General features: G+C 45.0%; 1 long non-coding RNA gene across 2 annotated transcripts; it reads left to right on the forward strand.

Moving 5' to 3' along the window:
- The first annotated feature begins 1152 nt into the window (after nt 1-1152).
- On the forward strand, nt 1153-24271 carry LOC310840008. Of its 2 annotated transcripts, none has more exons than XR_014561751.1 (2): nt 1153-1254; nt 23334-24271. It is a non-coding gene; the product is annotated as an uncharacterized lncRNA (long non-coding RNA). The 2 variants fall into 2 exon arrangements; XR_014561752.1 differs by lacking the exon at nt 1153-1254 and adding an exon at nt 3659-3935.
- Nucleotides 24272-27714: the final 3443 nt, after the last annotated feature.

Below are 27714 nucleotides of genomic sequence, written 5' to 3' on the forward strand. Positions count from 1 at the left end.
CCACCTCCTTCTGTGATGTATGTATGATGTTTAGCAGGCTGGTCTTGGGCTACTACAGAGTGGGTTATTTCAAAATCCTACATAAAGGGCTTGCGCTCCATTGTTCTGGGTTTCTCCTCCCTCCTGCGTGTGGTGAGTAAGAACCCTGTTGCAACAGTTTAATAAAGATCAGGCTTGCTAGCTGCTTTGCTTTTCAATATTCTCTAGTTGGCCTCTGATATTTTCTCCTACTTACAGGGAACCCACTTAAGGACTCAATACGGGCTCTTGGATACCCCATAAGGGAAAAGGAGCAGGTTTTTTTCCTTATTATTATTGTCCCTTTTTTCATCAGAGAAATTTTGGAAGATATGCAACAAGGCCCAAAACTGTTACAAGCGTGAACTGGCTCAGCATTGAGGCTTTGGCCAAATTCACTGCACAGCACTAATAGTTTCCCCTGTGCCTCCCTTTTCATCGCTTTCTCCAATTTTTTGGAGCCTTACCTATCTTTAAATTTCTCAGCGTTCGTTACAGGTATCCCAGATTGATTCCTCCCTCTCCCCCCCCCAATAGTATCTTCTGCGCCTCCGGCAGTTGTTCATTAAACACAGCTGTATAGATTAATTGATGGTTGCTAAATATGCTTTGATGAGCTTTTTTATTTCCTTCTCTTGTGATCGTTATTAGACTTGCTGCCAGGACTCTCTGTTAGTCCATATCAAACACCCTAGTAAAACTTAGCATTTATATAGGTTTTGGCAGGGGGTACGGGATGTGCATAGGCTCTGCCCTTAGTTCCTTGGAGGAAGATTGTTTTTTAAAAAATGTAGCTCATAACTACCAGTCAATCAAAATAAATCATTCAAATGAATCCCTGCTTTTCTAGCTGGGCCATTTTTTTCCAGTGTCAGAATTTGGGGTCTCTGGTTACAGAATTTGTGGGGAGGAGGTCAGCGCAGAATATTGCACCGCTTGTCTTTTCCTTGTTTCAGCTCGGCAGCCTTTCAGAGGCTCGGCAACATTTCTTGGAGAGAGAATTGATAACACTGAGTCATAAACTTGCCAGGTGCAATTTTCCCAGTGGCCCTTGCAGAGAGTAGGAGGGGAGGGGAGTAGAGGAGGGGAGGGCGACGGAAGGTATCAAGAGAGAGCACAATTGCATCGTTGTTCAGTAATTGCTCTGCTCCACGCTCATATTTTGGTGTTGGTGGAGAGAGGGAGATGTGCTCAGGCGAGGCATCCTTGGAGAGGAAAGCTTGGAAGTGAGACAAGGTGAGTGTGGGAAGGGGGTTAGCAGCTGCACAGAGAAACAGGCAGAGAGAAGAGGTGGTCACGATGGCCCACTTTGCCCGTGGGTACTCATTTCCATACCCTTCAAGTTGCTAGCCAGTGGTTGCTGTGCTGGCCATCTGCACCGTCTTTTTGCTGTGTTGCCGCAAATGGAAGAGGAAGACCCAGGGAAAATAGAATGATAGTTGGAAGGGGTTCTATGGTCATCTAGTCCAACCCCCTGCAATGCAGGAATCTCAGCTAAAGCATCCATGACAGATAACCATCTAACCTCTGCTTAAGAGCCTCCAAGGAAGGAGAGTCCACAATCTCCAGAGGGAGACCATTCCACTAGAAGAATCAGAATCAGAAGAATTGGAATCAGCTGAGCCATTCAAGATGTTGGCATGCCCTGGCAGCACGTAGTAGAGGACATACAAAGCCATGGCAACCAGGGCAGAAGGTGGGGGAACAGTTTTATTTTCTTCTCTCTGCCGGTTCCAGGTTGATATAGCCGAGGGGCTCAAGGACCAAGCCCACCCCGACCCCACCCTGAAATGTTTTGGGGTGTTCCACTGGTATCAGCAGTGGGAGAACTGCCAGCGGGAGGTTCCCACCCACCGGGGAAAAGCTCAGGACTTCTGCTGTGGTGGAGTTCCACCGCTAGCAGTGGTCCTCGTTGACAGCAGAGGCCAGCAGAACGGCAACTTTGAACCATTCCTAACCCTAACTCTCCCACCCTCCTTCAGTCATCAACATGATGGGTTTAAGGTTGTGTTCTAACCCCCATCGTTCAGCCCAGACACTGAGGTCCAGCTCTGAGGGCCTTCTGGTGGTTCCCTCCCTGCGAGAAGTGAAGTTACAGGGAACAAGGCAGAGGGCCTTCTCGGTGGTGGTGCCTGCCCTGTGGAACGCCCTCCCATCAGATGTCAAGGAAATAAACAACTATCTGACTTTTAGAAGACTTCTGAAGGCAACCCTGTTTAGGGAAGTTTTTAATGTTTGATGCTTTATTCTGTTTTAATATTTTGTTGGGAGCAGCCCAGAGTGGCTGGGGAAACCCAGCCAGATGGGTGGGGCATAAATAATAAAAAAAATTAGACTTATTATTATTATAGCCTTAGACAGAAGGCAATGCAGGCACACTCAGAGACATACAGAAGAGCAAGGAGCATTTAAGACAAAAACAAAAAACCTGAAATCAAACAGATAGATGAGAAAAGAGCTATCCTTACACACCTGAAGAGATACCTGTATTAAATAAGAATGGCCCTGGTGAAGACCCCGTGGGTCATCATTTTTTGCTTTCTTGATTTGGGCCATAATTCTTCTGAACCGACTACTGTAAGAGCTGCGGGGCTGCCACAGTGTTATGTCTGTATTCTCCCCTCACATCCTTCGATAACTAGATTTTCATTAAGATGAAACAGCTCAATGCCTTTTATTGAGGTTTCATCATCCGAATGGAATTTTTCTCTTAGATGGAAGTGTTTAGATGGAAAGATTAAACTTTCTTTTAAATAAGTCCAGTGACGTAGGTGGTGTGTGCGTGCGTGTGTATGTGTAAGAGAGGAGTGGGAGTGATGAAGATCTGTTTGATCTCTTGCTCAAATATGGATTATGGAAGCAGCCAAATGAGCCACAATGTTGTTAATGATTTTTTGCCTCTGAAAAAAGTGGAGCTCTGGCATGGCACTTGCAGAGAGCAGCCACCCATCTTCCTCTTTGCCTGTTTCATCTTGCTCTGTACACAATGTGCTTTTGTCTCTGCCTGGCCTTGTCTTCTCCTCTGCTCCTAGTCTTACTCTTTCTTTGGCTGCTTTAAGGTTGTCTAAGAACCTTTTAATGAGGGTGAAAGAGGAGAGCGCAAAATATGGTTTGAAGCTCAACATAAAAAAAATGAAGATCATGGCCACAGGTCCCATCACCTCCTGGCAAATAGAAGGCAAAGAAATGGAGGCAGTGAGAGGTTTTACTTTCTTGGGCTCCATGATCACTTCAGATGGTGACAGCAGCCATGAAATTAAAAGATGCCTGCTTCTTGGGAGAAAAGCAATGACAAACCTAGACAGCATCTTAAAAAGCAGAGACATCACCTTGCCAACAAAGGTCCGTATAGTTAAAGCTATGGTTTTCCCAGTAGTGATGTATGGAATTGAGAGCTGGAATTGATGCTTTGGAATTATGGTGCTGGAGGAGACTCTGGAGAGTCCCATGGACTGCAAGAAGATCAAACCTATCCATTCTGAAGGAAATCAGCCCTGAGTGCTCACTGGAAGGACAGATCCTGAAGCTGAGGCTCCAAGACTTTGGCCACCGCAGGCGAAGAGAAGACTCCCTGGAAAAGACCCTGATGTTGGGAAAGATGGAGGGCACAAGGAGAGGACGAGGTGGTTGGACAGTGTTCTCAAAGCTACCAGCATGAGTTTGACCAAACTGCGGGAGGCAGTGGAAGACAGGAGTGCCTGGCATGCTCTGGCCCATGGGGTCACGAAGAGTCAGACACGACTAAACGACTCAACAACAACGACTGTTTGGGTTCTCGTGAAAGCCTTCAGAGGTGGTGTTAGTTCTGCTGCCTTTCAGCGTCCCAAGGAAATGAACCTCCAAGCTGTGTCATCTACTCATGCAGGAGAATGAGATTCACAAGGTGGTAGAATGGACCAAGCCACTTCAAACTGCAGGTATGTGTGTGCATAGTGGGGAAGAATCATGTTTTTAAATTATCCTTCATGTTCAAAATAAAACAAGCCCATCAGAGAGAAAGGCCGTTTAAAGCATAGGGGATCAATCACAAATGTAAGACCCAGCTTCTACCTGCCAAAGTCAAGTTTCAGTCTGCCATATTGATTCAAAATGACACCCAGAACCCAAATGTCAACGTAGAACTCGGGAAGCCTTGTGCCGAATTTGGTGACAATATTTTGAGAGGCAACTGCGCAGGACCGGATTTAGGTTTGATGAGGCCCTAAGCTACTGAAGGTAATGGGGCCCTTTATATGTGATATTTTGGGGAGCAGGCTAGTAGGCGGGGCCCATTACTTACAATTTAGGAGCCTACACAACACAAAACACTGTTGCTGTCTGTAGGCTTTATTTTATTTGTTTTTTCTTATATTTTGGAAATGTACATCCAGGTTTTTTTTTCTTTAATTTTTTGGGGGGCCCCCAAGAGAGTGGGGCCCTAAGCTATAGCTTGTTTAGCTTATACGTAAATCTGACACTGCAACTGCGCCTATAGCAAAAAACAAACAAACTGGTTAAGGCATGCCAAAGTGATATTTTAGCCTGCCATGTTGATTCACAATGGTGTCCAAACAGTGATGAAGTCTGGTGCCCCCAACTCAGGGATCCTTGTGCTGGGTTTGGCGTCAAAATCTTGAAAAGTGTCTGAATCTATGCCAAAAAACAGGTGGAGTCACACCAAAGTCACATTTTGGTCCCTTATCTTGGTTCAAAATGGTAGCCAGCATCTAAACATCAATGAAGACTGCTACCCGCACCTCAGGAACCCCCATGCCAAGCCTGGTGACAATATCTCAAGAGGTGGCCAAATCTATAAAAAAGAAATGGACAAGTAGAGAAATGGGCAAACCACTTCCCAAAATATATATTGGACAGCAGGGCAGGAAGTTGGCTGACAGAGGTTAGGGGTCAGTGCTGTTGGACAGCAGCTGAAGTCCACACTCCAGCAGAGAGCCCTCAAGGCCTTCTCCTTGTGGTTATTGCCTGTTCACCTGCCCTCTCTAAGGAAATCAGCAGTGAAGGAACAAGGAAAAGAAGTGACTTCAGCATGAGTTGTTCTCTCTCTCTTCACAAAGTGGTACCTATTCGGCCTAGAGGGCAAAGCAAGCAAAAGGGCAGTAGAGGCACACCTGCCAAGGAGACAGGAGGATGGGCCCTCTGACAGCATCTTGCCTAGGGATGGATGTATCTGGCGGTGTCAATTTCTCTCAGTTCCTCATTTTTCTGATTTTAAGTTCAGTTCCCCACATCAGTTTACTTTTAAAAAAATCGTTTTAGGACCAGACGTAGTGTTAGGTAAAGGGACTCCTAAACACTAGGTCCAGTTGTGGCCGACTCTGGGGTTGCGACGCTCATCTTGCTTTACTGGCCGAGGGAGCCGGCGTACAGCTTCCGGGTCATGTGGCCAGCATGACTAAGCCACTTCTGGCGAACCAGAGCAGCGCACGGAAACATTGTTTACCTTCCCGCCGGAGCGGTACCTATTTATCTACTTGCACTTTGAGGTGCTTTCGAACTGCTAGGTTGGCAGGAGCAGGGATCAAGCAACGGGAGCTCACCCCGTCGCAGGGATTCAAACCGCCAATCTTCTGATTGGCAAGTCCTAGGCTCTGTGTTTTAACCCATCTGTAAAAGGTTTTTGTTTTGTTTTTGTTTTTGGAAAAAGGAGGACGGGGGGGGGGGGAGAGATGCTTACTCCTTAATAATAAAAGGCATGTGAGTGTCTTGGCTCCCTTATCAGTTCTCCATGTTTTTTTTCATGCTTTCTGATTGTGCTACAGCCATAGTCTACCGTATTTTTCACTCTATAGGACACACTTTTCCCCCTCCAAAAATAAAGGGGAAATGTGTGTGTGTCCTATGGAGTGAATGCAGGCTCCTTGGCTTCAGCGATAGCAACACGAAGCCTCCGAAGCGCAGAGGGAGTGCTCCCAATGCGCTCCGGAGGCTTCGCGTTGTTTTCACTGAAGCCGCCTGAAGCCCCCGGAGCGCAGAGAACTCCCACTGCACTCTGGGGGCTTCAAGCAGCTGTCCGCAAGCCTTCGGAGCGCAGCAGGAGTTCCCACTGCACTCCGAAGGCTTGCGGATGGCCGTCTGAAGCCTGAAGCCCCCGGAGCGTAGCGCAAATGTTACACAGCACCCCTTCAGTGAAGTGGGTGGAGAAATGGAAGGGGCTCCATTTCTCCTGCCGCTTCGCTGAAGGGGCGCTGAGCAGAGAGGGGGAGAATTTTTTTCCCTGTTCTCCCCCTCCTATGGTCTGGTGTGTCCTACAGAGTGAAAAATACGGTAGATTGTGTTGATCAGTACAGTATGGCTTGGTGGTACGGTACTTGTCAGCATGTGCTGTAGTCGTACACCTTAGGAATAGGGTATCTCAGGCCCCAGGCACAAACGTTGCCAGTGCTGGATTTACGTATAAGCTAAACAAGCTATAGCTTAGGGCCCCACGCTTTTGGGGGCCACAAAAAAATTAAAGGAAAAAAAAACACTGGATGTACATTTCCAAAATATAAGATAAAAAACAAATAAAATAAAACCTACTGTCAGGTCTGCCTCTAGATCCCAGCTCACAGAGGACCAACGCCTGGTGGATATAATGTACAAAAGTCTTTATTGAAGTTTAGTTTCCATTTCAAAGCTCTGGGCGTGCAGACCCACGTCTTGACTCTAGACCGGCTAAGTCCCCTCTGACTCACTGCTCCACCCACACCAGTTTAAGATTCTAGCCCGGCTCCACCTCTTACGCTGTTCTTTCCTTCGCTGGGTCCTTCTGCCCTCTGGGGTTTCCTCCTTCCTGGACTCCTCTGACGCTGAGCCCCCTGAGTCTTGTCCCTCCCTCCGGCGGGCTTTAGGACCTGGCTCCCTTCCCGGGCTCCCCGCTGTGCCGCGCTCCTGTACATTTGAACTTGGCGCGCGCGCCCAGCCGGTGACTTTCCTTCTGACCGTTTCCCCGCTTCCTGATGTGGGCGTTGCCAAACCTGACTCCTCTCCTCCCTCTGGTGGTGAGGACACTGGTCCCGACTCCTGGGACTCCCCCTCCCCACTGCGCTCTGGTGGAGACGCTGGTCCTGATCTCCAACTGCTGCTCAGGGACTCCCCGCTGGCCCCTTCCTCCTGGGGCTTCCCCCCTGGAACCCCCCTCGCTCTGGCCACCGGCGCTCCCTTCTGTGAGTCCTCCGATTCGCTAGAGAGGCTTGTGGAATAACTCTGGCCACTGTCACTGCCTGCGCCCCCCTCGTACTCCTCCTCCTCACTCTCCATTTGCTCCCCCTCCTGTGTCTCTCCTTCTGAACCCCTGACACCTACAATTATTATTTCATGTTATAGCAAGTTTCTAGAGACTAGATTATGAGTCTTTGAAAACTGTGTTTCTAAAGGAACTTTTGTTATTGCCAAATGCCAATGTGTTTGCATTATTAAGTTTGTTATGAATACAAAAATCATTTTAAGTTAGAGCTTAATAATTATTTCACTATTAATATACTTTTCCTTAATTGTATTTCACTGTTAATATACTTCTTCTTAATTGTATTTCATTTTTTAAAAAATCATATTTTATTAGATTTTACAAACGTTAACAACCAATAAAAAATTAACTAAAATCACAAAAACAACAAACAGCACACATCAAAACTGTATTTCAGTTTTGGTGTGTATTGTATTTCAGTTCAACAATTACTTTGATAAAATACGGTACATGTTTTGTTATGTGCAAATGGCTTGAGCTACCTATTAGGTCCATAAATGACCATATAGCATATATTCAACACAAAGAACAGCAGCAATTTGTTGTTAACAAAGGACAGCTGGGCATATAAAGGGCCCCATTACCTTCAGTAGCTTAGGGCCTCATCAAACTTAAATCCGGCCCTGAATGTGGCCCTCCAAATTTCTCTTTCTGGCTTTCAGAACTGTCCAATGCCACACAGCATCTCATTAGACCACACCTCTGAGTGAGCTTGCTTCACCCTCCTAGTGTCTTTTGCCTAGCTGGAATGACCCTTGCACTCTAATGCTGACACTTGTTTGGACAGAGAATGGAGAGGAATGTTTGTGCAAAGAAAAAAATTACATTTGCTGCCCTACCCACTTTTGCCTTTGGCCCCGCCCACAACTATCATGTGACTCTCAGAAGGCTGTCCTGATGGATCCCTGGTCTGACAATGTTTCTCCACCCTTTGATATATATTTTTTTAAAAGCATTTTCTGTGGGCAGGACCTGCAAATGAAGCCGGAGGGTTTATTACATTAATAATAATAATTCAAGAGTTGGCAATTGTCCATGGACAAAGTGTCCCCAGGCTGCTCTTTAAGGGTAAAGCAGGACTGTGATTGAACCCTACCCTGAACCACAAAACATGAATGTGCTTCTGCAAGGAATGGGGTGGCTGCCAGGTTTTCAGCCTGACCCAGCTGAAGTGGGACTTAGGGCTGTGGGAAGCCAGAGCGGCCTGACCTGAACTCAGAGGCTCTATGTAGGACCTGTAAGAATATCTGCATCTCAAGTTTTCCCAGCTGACAGCAGGGCTCTGAGAAGGCGAGAGGCTTGACTATGGATTAATGAGATACAGCCTTTAGGAAGGACTGTGGCTCAGTGGTAGAGAACACGCTTTGCATGCAGATGGTCACTGGTTCTATCCCCAGCATCCCCATGTAGGGCTGGGGAAAAGATCTCTTTCTGAAATCCCAGAGCGCCGCTGCCAGTCAGTGTAGGCAGAACTGAGTAAGTTACAAGACTGTTTGTGTGTAGAGAAACGGGTGTAATGGCAGGGAAATCCAGGATGCTTTTAAGGCTAAAAGCTAATCCAGAGGTCAGCAACCTTTTTCAGCCATGGGCCCCTGTCCCTCAGACCTTGTGGGGGGCCGGACTATATTTTTTTGGGGGGGGGATGAACGAATTCCTATGCCCCACAAATAACCCAGAGATGCATTTTAAATAACAGCACACATTCTACTCATGTAAAAACACGCTGATTCCTGGACTGCCCGCGAGCTGGACCGAGAAGGTGATTGGGCTGCATCTGGCCCGTGGACCTTAGGTTGCCTGCCTCTGGGTTAGAATGTCTGACTAGGACCTGGGAGAGCAGGGTTCAAATCCCCACTCAGCCATGCCTCTCAGCCTAGCCTACCACAAAGGGTTGTTGAGGGGATTAAATGAGGAGGGGGAGAAAGAACGAAAGAAAGAAAGAACGGAAGAAAGGAAGGAAGGAAGGAAGGAAGGAAGGAAGGAAGGAAGGAAGGAAGGAAGGAAGGAAATAGAAAGCAGAATCGTGTATGACCACCCCAATAGCATTATGGGCTCAAATCACCATGAATGTGTGATAAAAAGGACATTTGAAGGGGCCCTTTGGCCCTTTGTGGGGGGCCGGACTATATTTCGGGGGGGGGGGGATGAATGAATTCCTATGCCCCACAAATAACCCAGAGATGCATTTTAAATAAAAGCACACATTCTACTCATGTAAAAACATGCTGATTCCTGGACCGTCCGTGGGCCGGATTGAGAAGGCAATTGGGCTGCACCTGGCCCCCAGGCCTTAGGTTGCCTTGTTGTTGTTTAGTCGTTTAGTCGTGTCCGACTCTTCGTGACCCCACGGACCAGAGCACGCCAGGCACTCCTGTCTTCCACTGCCTCCCGCAGTTTGGTCAAACTCATGCTGGTAGCTTCAAGAACACTGTCCAACCATCGCGTCCTCTGTCGTCCCCTTCTCCTTGTGCCCTCCATCTTTCCCAACATCAGGGTCTTTTCCAGGGAGTCTTCTCTTCTCATGAGGTAGCCAAAGTATTGGAGCCTCAGCTTCAGGATCTGTCCTTCCAGTGAGCACTCAGGGCTGATTTCCTTCAGAATGGATAGGTTTGATCTTCTTGCAGTCCATGGGACTCTCAAGAGTCTCCTCCAGCACCATAATTCAAAAGCATCAATTCTTCGGTGATCAGCCTTCTTTATGGTCCAGCTCTCACTTCCATACATCACTACTGGGAAAACCATAGCTTTAACTATATGGACCTTTGTTGGCAAGGTGATGACAAACCTAGACAGCATCTTAAAAAGTAGAGACACTGGGCAATAGATATTGCTTATGGAGCTTTGCTTAGGTTGCCTACCCCTGAGCTAATCTAAGCTTCCCTTTCAAGCTGCAAAGGGATGGCACTCTGCTGAATTCACAAATGTGTGGAAAGAATAATATCTAGTAACTATATAATGTTCTAGCATCTAATCACATCCCAAGAATGCAGACAGATCAGGGTTGCATAGGAACAAAGCCTTGCAACAGTGACGCTGTCATCTAACAGACAGCTAAGCTGTAACAGTCCTTTTGCTGCTGGCATCCTGACTGTAAATTACTTGTCTCTTGGTGAGGGGAGACTGTTTTTTATTAGTAAAATGGCAGTGTGAAAAGGGTTACGTTCCCTCCACCTTCACCATGGTCCCTATCCAAGTTTGCAGATGCTGGGGTTGAACCACGGGTCTTCTGCACAACAAGCAAATTCTCTATAACTGAACCACAGCCCTCCTCCTGAAGCACACATTTCATGTACCCAAACCACCCACTTGCAGCAGGCCATAAACTGGAACGCTCAGATTTTTTTAAGGAGCATGCAAAGCGGAATAATCACCCAGACATACCTTAATGTGAAATTAACAAGAGACAATAATAATGCAGTGATGTAAGCCACTTATTTTAACCTATAATTACTTGTATGTCATGAAACGCAAAATATGGAGCAACTCCATGCAAAGCACATTCTTTTTGTCTTCTAGTAAACTCTTTTGCGTACTAATTGCCATTGTTAAGTTTAACCAAACAGAATGAGTCTCATTTTAGTTGCTCCCACTGCTCTTTCCAAGTGATTATGCCATTTTTTGGAAGAGAGTTCAGGGAAAGAAACGTTGCAGCCAAATTCATGCTTGCCTCACATTTTCCAGTTGTTAGTGTAGGTGAAAAAGAAAAAAGTAGGAAGGAGAATTCCTTTCCGCCAAGATTCAGGTTTGGGGCAGGCACTCTTTGGTGAGAGAACCCCAGCAGAGATTTAAAATAACAAAATATGAAGCAAAGTAAGGTGTGGAAATATAGGCTGTTTGACTTTTCAACTATGCCCTTGTGAGTTCCAAAATTTCCCTCTTCCCCCAGCAGAGGAAAAGCCCATACATTTGGTAAGTTTAAAATTAGTTTACTTACAAACTCTGCAAAGGTCAGGTTTGTGTGCTTTTCCATGCACAAGTCAAAAAGTTGCACAGGCAGTAAAACATCACAAAGTGGTGAAAGTCCCTAAACAACTGGTACAAGAACTCAAGAGAGGCTTGTGAGAGCCATGCAGTCTGAAGAGAGCAGCTTGGATCTCTTCACATACCACAGTGGCGTAGCGTGGGCTGTCAGCACCCGGGGCAAGGCAAATAATTTGCACCCCTAACCTGTGGATTTGCGCCCCCTAACCTGTGGATTTGCGCCCCCTAACCCTAACCCCCAGATGTTGCGCCCGGTGCGGCCGGCCCCCCTGCACCCCCCACGCTACGCCACTGACATACCAAAGTTCACTTATAGAATGTGCTTGATTACCGAGTTTCTCCCAAGGTGGGGGGAAGTGGATGTAGCTAAGCCTAGCAGGACAGTGTACTGTATGTTATTAACTCATTTATGCATTAATTGGACTTAAGCACAGTGGATCCTTGAGTTGCAAACGTGATCTGTGCGGGAGAGACAATCACAACCCGCAGCGTTCGCAACCTGCAGTGCTGCGTCTGTGCACGCGCGGGTTGCGATTCGACGCTTCTGCGCATGCGCAAAGCGCAATTTAGTACTTGTGCACGTGCATGAGCGCCGAAACCCGGAAGTAACCTATTCCGGTACTTCCAGGATCGGTGTAGTTCACAACCCGAATACACATAACTTAAAGCGTTTGTAACCCGACATACCACTGTATGTTGGTTTTATGAGGCTGGTTATCCCACAATTAGTTCAATTAGAAGTGTCAACATGAAACATTCACTTGAATGTGTGCACAGTAGACTGTGTGAGCTGGGAGCTGGTTCTGTAGCAAAAAAAAATCTACCAGAGGCAGTCCCTTCTTCAAAACAGTCTATAGCAGAGACATTCAAATGACTCCAGGGTTTTTCTTGGTTTTGCATGCTGATGTGGTCACATTAGCAGAGAAAGCCAGGGCTTTTTCACATCACCTCTTCCTCATCTTTTCTCTAAACGAAAACCTCTCAAATGCTGCAGCCATTCCTCACAGAGTCGCTCCAACCGCTCAGTCGTTTTGGTTTTTCTTTTCTGAACCTTTTCCAGTGCTACAATATCCTGTACTGTAGTTGTAATGGTTCTAGGGGTTGCTCGTGCGTAAATCGATGCCACACCTGGCTGGGTTACCTGGGTGAACCCTTTCTGTCCGGACAGCCACTCACTCAGTCGCTGGCAGAATCCGTCAGTGGGCGTTTCTTGAACTTCTTCCAGCAAAGAAGCTCTTTGACGCCTAGTCACCGCCTACTCTCCCTATGCCGAAAACCCACATAGATCGGTCATACACTGTATAGTTTTGCTCTGACTTGCTCAGCTTCCTTGAGAAAAAGGCACACGGCCTCCAGCCCTGCTTGGCCCCTGGCTGCAAAAGGACCGCTTCAACGGCTCGGTTGGACGCGTCCGTCTCCAGTCTCATGGGCTTCTCCAGATCAATGTGCAGGATAATCTCTTGAACGATTGCAACAGTAGGGAGAAAGTTGCAAAAATAGGAGGAGCTGCCAATCTGCTTTAAAAACACGCAGAGCAGCGGAAAGTTCACCGACAACACCCTGTTGTGAATTAGACTTAATGTGTGAAGTTGGCCCAAGCTGGCTTCACCTCTTGATAAACCAGCCATGCAGTCATTTTAGTACAATTCCACATCACAACTCGCCACAACCCTTGATAAGCTTCCAAATGTGACATGAGTTATGATCTGCAGATGCGATGGGATAGAAGCATGTGAATGACTTAGCATGCTAAGTTTAAGCTGACTCCAACATGTCTAAAGTGATCTGAAAAGTGTGAGTTACCCAGATATTGGCATGGATAGTTGTTGTGCTGTGAGTAAAAGGTAAAGGTAAAGGACCCCTGGACGGTTAAGTCCAATCAAAGACAAATATGGGCTTGCGGTGCTCATCTCGCTTTCAGGCCAAGGGAGCCGGCGTTTGTCCACAGACGGAACACCATGACAGAAGCCACAGTGTGTGGAAACGCTATTTACCTTCCAGCCACAGTGGAAACCTGGTGTGTTATTGAACTGCTAGGTTGACAAGAGCTGAGACAGAACAACAGGCGCTCACCCCGTCGCATGGATTTGAACTGCTGACCTTCCGATCAGCAAGCCCAAGAGGCTCAGTGGTTTAGACCAGAGTGCCACCCTCTCCTATTGTGCTGTGAATAGTATGTCTTTTCACTTAGATCTAGCTTTCAACCTTAGAAATTGGCTTAGAAATTGCGTGGTGTCCAGCTGTATTGGATAAGTAACAAGAAAAGAAGGGTTAAAAATTTAAATGAAATTAAGGGGAAGGATTTGCTGAATTAACATAACAGAAATTGGAATTCAGAGAGGGGAGGTATGGGGAAGTCGGGAAAGTAAGGTATAAGAAAAAAAGGGAATGAAATTATACCTGTTCTTTTTTGTTTTGTTTTTCTTTGTTTGTGTTTTATTATTGTTTTATTTTGCTTTTATATAATTACTGAAAAACTTAATAAAATTCTTTTTAAAAAAATAGATCTAGCTTTCAACTAAGCTCAGCAGTCAGAAGAGTAATTCCTGTCTAGTCAGAATCCCTGAGGTTCATATCACAAGCCGGCCAGATCAGAGTCTAGGGAGCAAAATTTTAAAATGATGTTCTATTCTTAAACATAGACCGTCCTTATGATAATTAAGTGAACTGTTACCTGCATTTTAGAAATTGGGAGGAGGAGGTAGGGGAGGAGGGGAACCACAGGGAAGCTGGAGGAGTTCATTCTTTGTAAATTCCAGTAAGATCTGATCTGAACCTCCTGAGGTATATTCCCATTGGACCAAAGCAGTGTGAGTCACCTTTGCTGCTTCTGATCTCCCCTGATGTGAAAAGAGATATGTGCCAGGCATAAACAGGAAGTTTAGAAACAGTGACATGAGATTAGTAATGTGCCAAATGTTTGCCTGTTTCACTTACATGTGTAAAATGGGGAGCTGAATTCCCCTCTGAGAATGCTAAATATTCACCAGTTCTGCTGCACCTGTGTGCATGCTTCCCCTGGTCATCTGCTGCTTATTTGGGGCCCTTTTTTCTTATAACGAATCTGATCCCAACCAATCAGGAATCATGTTTTGAACCCCACACAGTCAATCAGATCTGGTTACATGATGATGTCACAAAGCCAGCTGAGAGTGAGGGCAGTTCTTTCTGCCCTCATTCTGAATGGGTGAACACGTCCTTTTTCACAACACCCCTGCAATAAGTACTTGAAACAGGTGCTTATCTGAAAAAAAGCTATTTAGGCTCAGTCCCTAGGTGAGAGCTTTCCCTCCCCTCTGTTTTCTCAACACCGCTGAAAATTCAGGAGGTGGCAGGTTCAGTTGATTGTGCTGCCTTCTAATACTCCTTCCCCGTGTTTCTATATGCAGGCAGGTTTTCATTATTATTATTTTAATGTGTGCAATACCCCCACCCTACAGCCTCCCAAAATCTGCTGCCTGAAATGGGGAAAGCTTTACTGCTTGATTTTGCAGATTTTATAAAGTGGCTTTTCAGTTTAAGACTGATTCAGGTATGTCTGGATCCCTTTGCTATGTGCTCTCACGATGTCCTGCTATGCATGTTCTGATCACTAGATGGAGAGATAACAGTTTCAAAAGAATGGAGCCATGAGCCTCAGACAAGTCCAGTCCTTTGTGTCTCCTTCCTTGCCGGCTGGAATTTTCTGCTGCTTGTTTTCCCTCTTGCTGTATTTCTTTATCGAGGTATAAATTCCATTCCCATTCCTGAACCTCCATCAGGGAGCACATGGATTCAAAATGCTTAACTCTATTTAAGTCATCTTTTTTATACAAAGATGCATATTCTCAAAATGGCATTGTCCTTGCTTCTTATCCATGATGGGGCATATATAGTTGGCCCAATCGCATTCCCTTAACCGCTTTCCCCAGTGCAGAAAGCACTAAGAGGTCTTTTGAAAAGTGAGGCTAGATCAGTGGTTCCCAACCTTTTTTGGCCATGCACCACCTAAGCATCTCTAAAACCCTGAAGCGCCCCCCCCCCCAGGTTACATATAATTCTTATTATTCAAAAAGTGAATTCCTATTCACATGGAGGAAGTCTGCAAGGCCATTAACTTGGTCTAACTCATTCTCAAATTGCCCCCCTTAAAATCAAATTGCCCCCCTCTGGGGGGGGGTGCCCCACATTGGGAACCACGGGGCAAGAGGCTAGCTGGAGAGAACTAACTTTGAATGAAATGTATATGCCAGCTTCTCCATTTGATTTGCAGTCATGGGAAATGCAAGCACTGTTTTGGGTGGTATATAGATGTTAATCAACATTAAAGGTAAAGGTACCCCTGACCATTAGATCCAGTAGCGGACAACTCTAGAGTTGTGTGCTCATCTCGTTCTATAGGCCGAGGGAGCCGGTGTTTGTCCACAGACAGCTTCTGGGTCATGTGGCCAGCAGGACTAAGCTGCTTCTGGCGAACCAGAGCAGTGCACGGAAACGCCGTTTACCTTCCCGCCGAGTGGTACCTATTTATCTACTTGCACTTGATGTGCTTTTCAACTGCTAGGTTGGCAGGAGCAGGGACCGAGCAACGGGAGCTCACCCCGTCGCGGGGATTCAAACTGCTGACCTTCTGATCGGCAAGCCCTAGGCTCTGTGGTTTAGACCACAGTGCCACCCGTGTCCCTAATCAGCATTAAACATACTTTCAAAACTATAACTAAGACAGCAGTTGCAAACGGGCTACATGGAATCATGGCTGTTGTAGCTGCATTCAGCTTTGTGGAGATGAAACATGCTGGACTGTTTTGGGTGTTCAGGTGACAGATCCCCCTGCTAAGATTTTTAGTGTTCAACTAGAAAACCACATGGGATGTTTCTATCTGGGATAGACTAACTGCGAGCAGTGGAGGCACAGGTACAAATCCTTTGATGTCTCCATGTTTGTTCTTGCCAACTGCATAGACCTGAGTCTGTGTGGGCTGCAGAAATTGGCTGTCCGGCCCCCAAAGAGAAGCCATCAGAATGAGACTGGCTTTAAAGCTTAGTGTTGTTTTGCGTTGGGGTGGGGTGGAGGTGGCAGGCTGTATGCTGAGACCCTTCTATTTCCTGGAACCAGCAAGTGCCAGAATCTAAGCAGGGATTCAGATTCCTGGAATAGCCAGGCTAGCTTCGTGAAGAGGCAATGGCCTGAGTATGGTCATTAAGGTAACAAGGGAAGCATGATAATAAATGCTGGAAATGTAAAGAAAAAGAAGGAACCTTTTACCACATGTGGTGGACGTGCCCCAAGGCAAAAGACTTCTGGGAAAGGATTTATAATGAACTGAAAAAAGTGTTGAAAAACACATTTATTAAAAAACCAGAAGCCTTTTTACTTGGTATAGTGGGGGGTGAAATCCCCAAAAAGGGTGTTACTTTTTTCTGTATGCCACAACAGCTGCGAGAATATTGCTAGCAAAGAATTGGAAGAAACAAGTTTTACCAACTACAGAAGAATGGCAGATGAAGATGATGGACTATATGGAACTTGCCAAACTGACTAGGAGACTCTGAGACCAGAGAGAAGAGACGGTGGAAGAAGATTGGAAGAAGTTTAAGGAATATTTGAAAAAAAAAATGTCAATATTTAAATCTTAGAATAGCTTTGGAAATGGATTTAGGCTGTAAGGTTAGAAGTAGAAGATGGTGTTTTTTTAAAATAGTATTATTTGTAAGTGATAAAATGTGAAGATTTTTATGGTTAAAGTATGATAAAAAATAGTTAGAAATTATGATATAAGTAAACTGCTAAAGATGAGGTAGAATGAAAATCAGATGGGGGGACTTGGGGAAGCCCACCAAACAATGTTTAGAAAAAATAAGGATAAGACAAGAATGCTTGTATTGTTTGTTTTTCTGTTTGTGTTGTTTATTTGTGTTATAAAATAAATTTATTTTTTTTTGGAAAAAGGTAACAAAGGAAGCAGCTCTGTGCCAGAAGATGCTCCCTTTCCCTCAACCGTCTGACAGTCAGAAAGACTCTCCCCTAACACCCTTACACTCAAATAATGCTACTATCATAATATCATAATGATAATAACAATAATCATACTAATAATAGTAGTAAACCACCATACGTTTACATGGCAGATACAGTTACCATCAGTACAGGATTCCTAAATTAATCATATAGGTTAATATAAACCCTTCCACATAGATATCCACACAACATTGATACCTATGTGAAATATGTTTGACTCTCCAGGGCAGTGAGGTCCTAAGACCATTGCATAATAGACTGTGGGTTTTTATCTTTCCAGGCTCAGAGCAACTATAAGAGGTTGCAAAACACACTGTTTTGTCATCCAGCTGTTAATCCCTAGACTACAAGAGTACAGTTCAAAAGTACATGAACATCTGCAAATATCAAGAACTTCTCCAGTACAAAATTGATGCAAGTAACAACTGCAGAGAAAAAGGAATATATCACTGGACAAAGCCACATCATATGTGTTCTCTGCCAAACGCAAAGGATGTTCCAGGTGATCAGAGATATACCATGGGCATAATGAGACCTCATGTCTCCCTTTTCTTTATACCAAATGAAGTCTTGATGGGGTTAGGCTGGGTACAGGAAAGAAGCCACAATTCCTGTTAATACTGCAGCTGTGTAGTACAGTCCTAAGTATGGGGACAAGAGCTAATTCCTGTGTTCTGCCTCCACTGTCAGAGGTGGTGAGCCTCTGAATGTCAGTTGCTGGGAATTGTTGGTGCAAAGAACCAAATATATAAAGGAGAATCCATGGATGCGAAGATCCAAGTTTGGAGCAAATACTCTCCCCAGCAGAGATTTAAATTCACAAAATATTCAGCTGTGAAAACTGTGGAAATATAGGCTGTTGAGTAAAAATTGCCCTTCCAAGAGAGTTTTAAAATTTCCCTCTTCCCCTGATATAGGGAAAGACGACATGTCTTTGGTAAGCTAAAAAATTATTTACTTACCAACTCACCAAAGGTCAGATTCATTGTATGATTGTGGTTGCATGTGCACAGGCAGTAAAACGTACAAAGGGGTGAAAGTTCCTAAATTATTGGTACAGAAGCACAAGAATGGTTGGAGAGAGCCATGCAGCTGAGCTGAACAACCAGCTCAAATCTCCTCACGCACTGAGTTTCTCAGGTGACCTGGAAGGAGCAAAGGCTTAATTATTTCTTCCCAAGGTAAGAGGAAGTGACATAGCTAACCCTGCCAGGACAGAATACTTTGTTGTTTTAACCCTTTCATGCATTAATTAGATTTAAGCGGGTTGGTTATATGAGACTGGTTATCCCACAGGAATCATGAGCAGGGAGAGCGCTGTTGCATTCACATTCTGCTTTGTGGGCTTCCCACAGGCATCTGGTTGGCTACTGTGAGAATAGGAGGCTGGTGGCTTGATCCAGCAGTCTGACTATTCTTCCACTTTTAAGTAAGTCTCTTTACATTCATTATGCTCACTGCTAGTAAATGTGCTTAGAGCAGCAGTTCAAATTAAGCCACTGTGTTGTTCAACCAAGTATTATTGCAACTCATCCCAAATGACCATGGGAGTGAAAGTCTCTTTGGCCGGAGGGAATCCCAGTCTCTAAGTGTGGGTAGGAGTGCAGCTGAAGCGCTTTTGCCCCTCAACTAAGGATGTTGAATCTGTGGCCCTGAAACCCATGGCAATGGATATATTTTTTAAAAAATTAAATTTTCTGTTTTACAATTTAAAATTTAAGCATCCATAAAATATCCATGACTTCCCTTTTCCTCTTTCCATGGTTCATTTTGCATATCATAAATCCCTGCATATTTTACAAAAACTAAACCATTCAGTATTCCATTATTACATCCATCCAAACTTATTTACACTGTTGAATTTATCTTAATGCCGCCAACGTTTTCAAGCATACACAACTCCCCCCCATGTATTCAATGAACGTTTTCCAATCTTCTCTAAACGTATGCTCTTTTTGTTCTCTTGTTCTATGTGTTAAGTCCGCAAGCAGCGCATATTCCATCAGCTTAAGTTGCCTTTCTTCTTTAGTTGGGACCTCACTCGTTTTCCATTTTTGGGCCCATGGCAATGGAATCCAAGCTCCTGTGAATCCTCAATCAGCATGGCCAACGATGGAAGCTGGAGTCCCTCAAAAAATGGATGTGCATCATTTGTCCTGGAGCAATGTATCTCCCCTCCCACATACCCCATTTTCTATCTGCCTACAGTGGAAGACAAAATTGTCCCTAATGGAAGCAGATATGCCCACACCTTGTCAGATGTGGGGTAGAGGGGAATCAACATATGTTTCTAAAAACAAACCAAGGGAGCTTTCAAGTGCAGGATAAGTTGAAGAACGATAAAAACGAATCACCTCCTTCCAGTGTCGTTTGCAATTACACTGCCCTAGAGAGCGATGGAAACTTGGACATGCCGAAATCATGGGAGGTGCCATGTCATGTAACCTAAGCGGTTTAGGCTGCAATCCTATCCGCACTTACCTGGGAGTAAGCCCCGTGGAAATGAACGGGGCTTACGTCTGAGTAGGCACATATAGGCTTGCACTGTCAGTCTCACTACACCGCTATGAAGCCATGATGATAGTCTATTTTAGAAAGAGGGGATTTAAGATAAAGGCCATCTGGCAATTTGATATGCTCCACCCTTGTTATTCAGGGAAGCCACCACAGAAGCCAGCCTTCTCCTCCCCAGCTTGTCTGGCCACTTGAGCGATTTTAGAAAAGTTATATTTCTTTCGCCCTGGTTTATTATTCCTGGTAAGGAAATGTCTATTTGAAACTATGGGTGGGGTAGAAAATGGATTCAGTTCACCATTAAAGGCGAACCAAGGCAATTCGCACTGCTCTGAATTTTGCGATGCAGTTCCGCAACCGAGTAACATGTACAGAAATGTGTGTGCTGGGTAAGGTGTGACCCTTCTTCTGGCTTCTCTACATTGCTCTTACTTAAGCGTGATTACTATATATACATTCTATAAATGTCTAAAATTCCTTAATAAATTTTTGTATTATACTTTAGACATACCTTCCTTATTATATTACAACATAACATCTTATGGTCCAACCAAATGTTTGCAGTAAACGTTATGAGTTTTGTTTCAGTCCTGTGAGTGTCTTTATTTATGTACAGTTTTCTCTAAGTATACCATAAATTTGGACCATTCTTTTTGGAATTTCTCTTCATCCTGCTGTCGGATTCTTCCAGCTACCCTTGCTATTTCCGCATACTCCAATACTTTTTGTTGCCATTCTTCAATTGTCGGAATAGACTGTTGGGAGGAGCAGTCTTCCTGCTGTTGTGGCATTGTTGTTTAGTCGTGTCCGACTCTTTGTGACCCCATGGACCAGAGCACGCCAGGCACTCCTGTCTTCCACTGCCTCCTGCAGTTTGGTCAAACTCATGCTGGTAGTTTTGAGAACACAGTCCAACCATCTCGTCCTCTGTCGTCCCCTTCTCCTTGTGCCCTCCATCCTTCCCAACATCAGGGTCTTTTCGAGGGAGTCTTCTCTTCTCATGAGGTGGCCAAAGTACTGGAGCCTCAGCTTCACGATCTGTCCTTCAAGTGAGCACTCAGGGCTGATTTCCTTCAGAATGGATAGGTTTGATCTTCTTGCAGTCCATGGGACTCTCAAGAGTCTCCTCCAGCACCATAATTCAAAAGCATCAATTCTTTGGCGATCAGCCTTCTTTATGGTTCAGCTTTCACTTCCTTAGATCACTACTGGGAAAACCATAGCTTTAACTATACGGACCTTTGTTGGCAAGGTGATGTCTCTGCATCTTTTCAAAGTGGCATTTCTCTCAGAAAACTTCAGGGTTTGAGAGGTATGTGGCTGAACACCCATGGACCACTGGTTGGCACCCCTTCAGAATTGTGCACCTAGGGCCACAATCTCCCTGCCCCCCATGCTATGCCCCTGGGCCCTGGCCTTCCAGTCACCATGACAGCCCAAATCAGAGCTTTGCTTTCTGTCGAATGTCTGCTTGCCAATTCATCCCAGGCTGCCTCCTAAGAGCACGGGGCAAGGGATGCCTTGATTTTAAGCCCCTTTTTGAGTATAGGGTCTTTCCCTTTTGGGGAAGAGGAACTATTCACATGCTCAAAGACATGATACTTTGAGATGTCAGCATTTTTGTAAACAACCATGTGGGGTTCTCCTAATGGTGCTTGGAGAAGAAAATCTCTTATCGGAAATTAAAAAGAATCTAACAAGCCTTAGCAGAGTGCTCTCAGCCCCTGAGATGGGTAGGCTCTCTAATATGATGCAAAGGCAAGGGAGCAACATAATGAAATCAACAGTGAGCAGTAAACAGAGTAAATTGGCTGAAAGGGAGCAGTAAGTCATTTGCTGGAATCTTTCACTCCTGTGTGTGTGTGTGTGTGTGTGTGTGTGTGTGTGTGTTAGGGATGGATGATTTTTGACAATTTTGGTTCCTCTCCTTGTCTAATTTTTCCAAAGTTCACTTAGCCACATTTCAATAATGCACAAATTGGGTCCTCCCTTAAAGAGGGCACGTGTTGCGGTGAAACCTGGCAACCAAACCCTGTGTTGTGGTGGGTACGATTGGATAGCCATAACACCCGATTGGTAGGTCCCTCGATGCAGGGTTCAATCAGGCCAATGGGATGCAGTCCAAATGGTTCGAGGGACCTATTTATGCCCATGCACATGACCCAGAGTTTCCTCTTTTGGTGCGTGCATTAGAACACTCGCCCACCTCTCCCTATTTTTAGGGCTTGTGCGCTTGACCTTGCTATGCCATTGTGTGTCATCTGTCTTTGGGACAGGGGCACGGCAGGAATTTTCCCCACTTGCCCGATTGGCTGGTGCCATTTGGGTTTCGCCTGCCGTGTAGCAAATCACCACAATTTGTAATGTTGCGGATTGGCTCTGGTTCAGGTGATACGGATGGGGGAGCGCTCTCGCCATCCCTATGGGAAGAGTATTCCATTAAAGGAATCCAGGGACCCAATGGTTTGGTCAACCCTGTGAGAGGGTTGTGCCCATGCCTGAGTCCAGGGGGACATCTGGGTGGTGGACATAGCCTGTTCCCGGCTTTCCGCCTATCCGGGTGTTCACCCTCGGCTCACCTATGCTGGTGTCCTGGGTCAGCGCTACCTGCAACGGTGCAGAGAGCTAGTCAAACCAGAGCCTATGCAACCACTTACTTGCTGCAGTCAATAAAGTTGTAGCCTAAATTCTGCCAAAAACCAAACCAAAATTTAAGTCTTGTTTTTAAATAATTTTTATTAACAGGCCAATCACATCACATTATTCAAATCACATTGGTTCCGAATTATACAGCTAAATTTTAATTTTTTTGAGGGTACCCATATATCAAGCTCCGCACGAGTCCAAAATTCCGGATAAGTCCAGACATCACTCATTTTACTGCATTAATTAATCAGTTCTATCCAGTTCAATCCGGATAGTCCTTTATTACTTTCTTTCTCATCTTGTTGTAGTCATATATTCCTTTCTTTGCGATCTCTGATGATTCTCACAAGCAGACTGAAAGCTGATGTCTCTGTGTGGGTTTTGTACTCTTCAGAAGCTATATCAGTCCAGGACAGCCTCTGTTCAACGCTTCCATAAACAAAGTTCCAAAATTTGAGTCTTATCTGAATTTATTTAAGGTGGAGGTTTAAAGGTTCTGAACATGAAAAAGTTCACCAGAATTAATATACCCATTTTTTGTCTGCCATACACAAAACATCATCTTTAGTTTTTTCAGGTGTATTACTGAAGACATACCTTTTTGCCCAGGCTTTTCCTAATCATAAGAATGGACCCTGTTGTTACTGAATTCCTCTTTTCACCTGTTTGTTTTTTTTTACCTGTTTTTATCATGGCGTTTTGCCATTGCTATTATACTCTCTTGTCTTTTTAATGATATTTTTGTATACCGCTTGGATATTTATTTTTTAAAAAAGGAAGCAGCTTAGAAACGCTCTCAAATAAAGAAATAATTTTGCCAAATATACCCACCTTTGCAAGCAGTTCCCAATATACATAATGCATTTTTGTTTTTGTTTTTCACAAGTTTATGATTTTTTAGGCCCAATTTCCCCTAAGAGATGCTTTTCTCTCTTTCTTTCTTTTTGGCAGATGCATTTTGGCTAGAGAACTGCATTGCAAAATTCAAAGAAGAGCAAACATCAAGGGTTGGTTATGTGTTTCAGAACGTGCATTGCTTTGGGAATTGCGAATTAGGTAGGTTCCCATTAAAATGCCAACACACACACACATCTCTGACGCTCTTCTTCCCTTCCCTCATTTAACAAAGAGCTGGAAAGTTTTATGGCCAATAATACTACCTGTAGTTATGCATATGAAGATAATGCCATCCAAATTGCAGGTGTCTGGGTGCGAGCCAGCTGCCTGTAGAGATGAGAAAATGATGTTCCTTTGTGAAGAATGCAGAGCAATTGGCTCGGGCCCTATCTCTGTACATTATTGATATGTTGCTCTCTGTCTATTTTCCTCTGGCATGAGTTACAATGAGCAATAAAAAAGGGAAAATCGGTTCGCGGCAGAGTTATCAATGCCAGTCAAGCTGACTAATACAAGAACCTTGCCTATTAACGGACAGAGAGAGCAGTTTTCTTTGCTGCCCATTAGAACTGGCCTCAGAGCACAACAGCTACCCAGCAGAAGTAAATCTCTTCTCCTACAAATGTGTAGAGGTGTGGTCTAGTGGTTAGACCAGGAGGGCAGGCCACAGATTGTTCTGGTTGCATTCCCAGTTTGAGAAGGCAAGCCTTGTGGGATACTCCGAACAAGAGGGGTCCATTTCCAGCATTGTTATTGGGTGGGTGGGAGCAAAATCTAATGTATAAAATAAATGTGTCTGTAATTCCTGGGTCTGTTTTGTGGTGAGGCTACGTTGCTTCACATTGTATGGTTTAACCTACATGGAGAGCGCTGTGAAACCCACACATATCTGACGACAGCACATATTTTAGACCAGGTGTCAGCAAACTTTTTCAGAAGGGGGCTGGTACACTGTCCCTCAGACCTTGTGGGCGGATGGACTATATTTTGAAGGGGTAAAAAATGAACAAATCCCTATGAAGAACAAAATGGTGACTGCCCTTTCCTAAAATGACCTTCAGAATAGGCATTAGATTTTAGGAAACCTACAATGGTTTTGAAGAACTCCATTAAGGTTTACCCTCTCAACCCCAAATTAGTTCAGGCTCTCAGAAGTGGCAAAACAGGGGTCAGCAAACTTTTTCAGCAGGGGGCCGGTCCACTGTCCCTCAGACTCTGTGGGGGGCCGGACTATATTTGGGAGGGGGGGAAATGAACGAGTTCCTATGCCCCACAAATAACCCAGAGATGCATTTCAAATAAAAGCACACATTCTACTCACGTAAAAACACCAGGAAGGCCCCACAATTAACCCAGAGATGCATTTTAAATAAAAGGACACATTCTACTCATGTAAAAATACGCTGATTCCTAGACCGTCCGCGGGCCGGATTTAGAAGGCAATTGGGCCGGATCCAGGCCCCGGGCCTTAGTTTGCCTACCCATGTTTTAGACCCTCCAAGCACCCCTATTTTCCATGGATAGTCCTGGAGTTACAGATTTACATCCCATTTTCTGATTTGATTCCAGAATTTAGTGCTTTTCCTTAGAACGTCCCTATTTTCATTGGATAAATGTTGGATTTATCCGATTTCATCGGATAAATGGAGTTATGCATCCCTCAGCTCAAGGAGATAAACAACTGTAAAACCTTTAGAAGACAACAGAAGGACATTCTGTATAGGGAAGTTTTTTTAATGTTATTTTTTTAATGTTTTTTAAAATATATATTGGCAGAACCTAGAGGATCTATGTGTGAGGCCAATGAGAGGGATGGGAATTTAACCAATCCCAATTCAAAATACCATGTTGATTCAATAAATGGACTGGCTGATACTGAATGGTTAAGTAAAAACATTAGATTGTTGGCAACCCTCCAGCTTCATAAAAGGTCTGAGCTCTAGTTAGCATATGTTCTGGGAAGTGGGATGCCATTCAGAGCTTACCCTGATTGAACATGCAAATGAACCATTGCACACATCCAGCAACACAGGCAGAAGTTTCCTGTCACCTCAAAAATACAGTGGCCTGGTCCAGGCAAGTTAATGCTTCTCTGTGGAAATGTGTGGGGCCACCAGCAGGCTTACAACTGGCTGGATCACAGAACAGAGGGGCCGGTTGTGGGATCTGGGGCCTGCACGTGCAGTCTGTATGCACAGCCATTTCTATTTGATTCCCCCTACCTCCATTTCACGCATCATGGTAGCCAGATGTTATGGCCCAATCTTCTTCTTCTTTGGCAACCACTCGTAGCTGAGTAAGACTGTCTTCCATAAACACGATTTTAAAAGTGAGTCCGTGACTGTGGAGGCCATTTCTGGATCCACACCTTCTTCCACAGTGGGGACATAGGTTTCTGGGTGGGAGTTGATCACAGTGTGGATTTGCCAAGCGTGGCTTCCTCCTAGCACGTTTCTCCCTTGCGTCCTGAGTTCGAGTGTCTTCAAAACCCATGACACCTTTGGTAAAGGCTGTTCTCCAATTGGAGCGCTCGTAGGCCAGTGTTTCCCAGTTGTCGGTGTTTATACTACATTTTTTTAGATTTGCCTTGAGAGAGTTTTGAACTTCTTTTGTTGACCACCAGCATTACGCTTACCATTTTTAAGTTCGGATTAGAGTAGTTGCTCGGGCATCCGCACCACATCAACAGTCCAACGAAGTTGATGTTGAAGAATCATTGCTTTGGCACTGGTGATCTTTGCCTCTTCCAGTACACTGGCATTAGTTCGCCTGTCTTCCCAAGTGATCTGTAAAAATTTTCAGAGATACCATTGATGGAATCTTTCGAGGAGTTGGAGATTGTGTTTGTAAGTGGTCCACATTTCACAAGCATACAGTAAAGTTGGTAGTACAATAGCTTTGTAAGCAAGCATTTTGGTTTCCCTGCGAATGTCCCGGTCCTCAAACACTCTGCACTTCAATCGGGAGAAAGCTGCACTCGCAGAGCTCAGGCGAAGCTGGATTTCGGCATCAATGTCTGCCCTTGTGGAAAGATAACTGCCCAATACGGAAGCACTAGCTCAGATGAACAACTTACAACCTCATCTGGAATCACATGGATTTTCTGCACTTGTCTGGTGCTTTTCAGTAAAACCTACCCACAATTTGTCCACTTGCATGTGTGAACTGGTTATCTCAGGTTCTATTGCCAGCTTGGGAGCTTCACCTTCCATTCCCAATTTTGGGAGATCTGTGAAGTTAGGCATCTAACTCTCCTGTCTTCTCTTTTCAGCTATTGAGGGGCAGAAGAGATGAGAGTGCTGTGTCTAATAGCAAGAACATCATCTTCTCTGCTTCCAAAGGGCATGGCCGTTTACCTAAACTCATACCTTTCACACCGAAGCTTTCATTGCTTTTTATTTTCTGCTCTATCCATTAATCTCAATAGGATTCTCCTTCCTTCCCCCCTCCCCATTCCCCCACTCTTTGACAAGCTGAACTGCAAAGGTCTCCACCTTTTTATAGCACAATAAAACACATACAATGAATAGGATTACTGTAGATTGGCCAGACATAAAGACTGAAGGAGGCCTGTTGCTTCTTGAGTTGAGGCTGCACAGTCTGAAAGCCGCAGAATATTAGGTAGGGGAGCACAGACTTCTCTTCTCCCCAAAGGACACTGCAGCAGGAACCAGAGCCATCGTCCTATTTTGCAGTACTCTGAAATGGATGCATTTCCAGGTCAGGAAGTTGGGTTTCCATGTGCATACACAACATTTGAGAATCAGAAAGGTGCACACCTATACATGAGTTTATTTCCAGTTTGAATATCAGAATCCTGTAAGCCAGGTCCTTCATCATGAAGGGCATGTGTTGCGGGGCGGGACCATTTGGATGGCCACAATGCCCCATTGGTTGCCCCTCTGTTGCTGGGACAGAAATTTGGTCAGTTGGGTTGTCTATTGGCTACTGAGGGGATACTTAAGCTGCTGCCATCGCTGGAGAGTTTCACTTTCTTGCGACGTGCAGCAGATCACTCGTCCTCCTCTCCCTATATTTAGGGTTGTTCTTATGGCATTGCTATGACTGTCTAGGGGTCGTCTGTTTTGGAGCAGGGGCCCAGTAGGAATTTTGCCATTTGGCTGATTGGCAGTGCCACTTGGTTTTTGACTACCGTGTAGCAGATCGTCACAACTTTGTAAGATTGGTGGTTAGGCATTTGGTTCAATGTTTTGGGGACGGGTTGTTTTGGTTGGCTGTGCCTGCTCCTCCATTGCTGCTAGGGAATTCCGTTAAAAGAATCCAGGGACTCGCCTTGCTTTTGTCCAAACCCTGTCAAGGGGCTAGGGCCACGCCAGAGCCCCTGGGAGCATCTGGGGTGAGCTGTGAGATTGAAGGAGTTCTCGCTCCCCCAGGATGCTTTTCCTTACGGACATATGGTGGTGCCCAGTATCAG

Source organism: Podarcis gaigeae (genome assembly GCF_964106915.1).
Source record: "Podarcis gaigeae genome assembly, chromosome: 2".
In the NCBI taxonomy this organism is placed as follows: Eukaryota; Metazoa; Chordata; class Lepidosauria; order Squamata; family Lacertidae; genus Podarcis; species Podarcis gaigeae.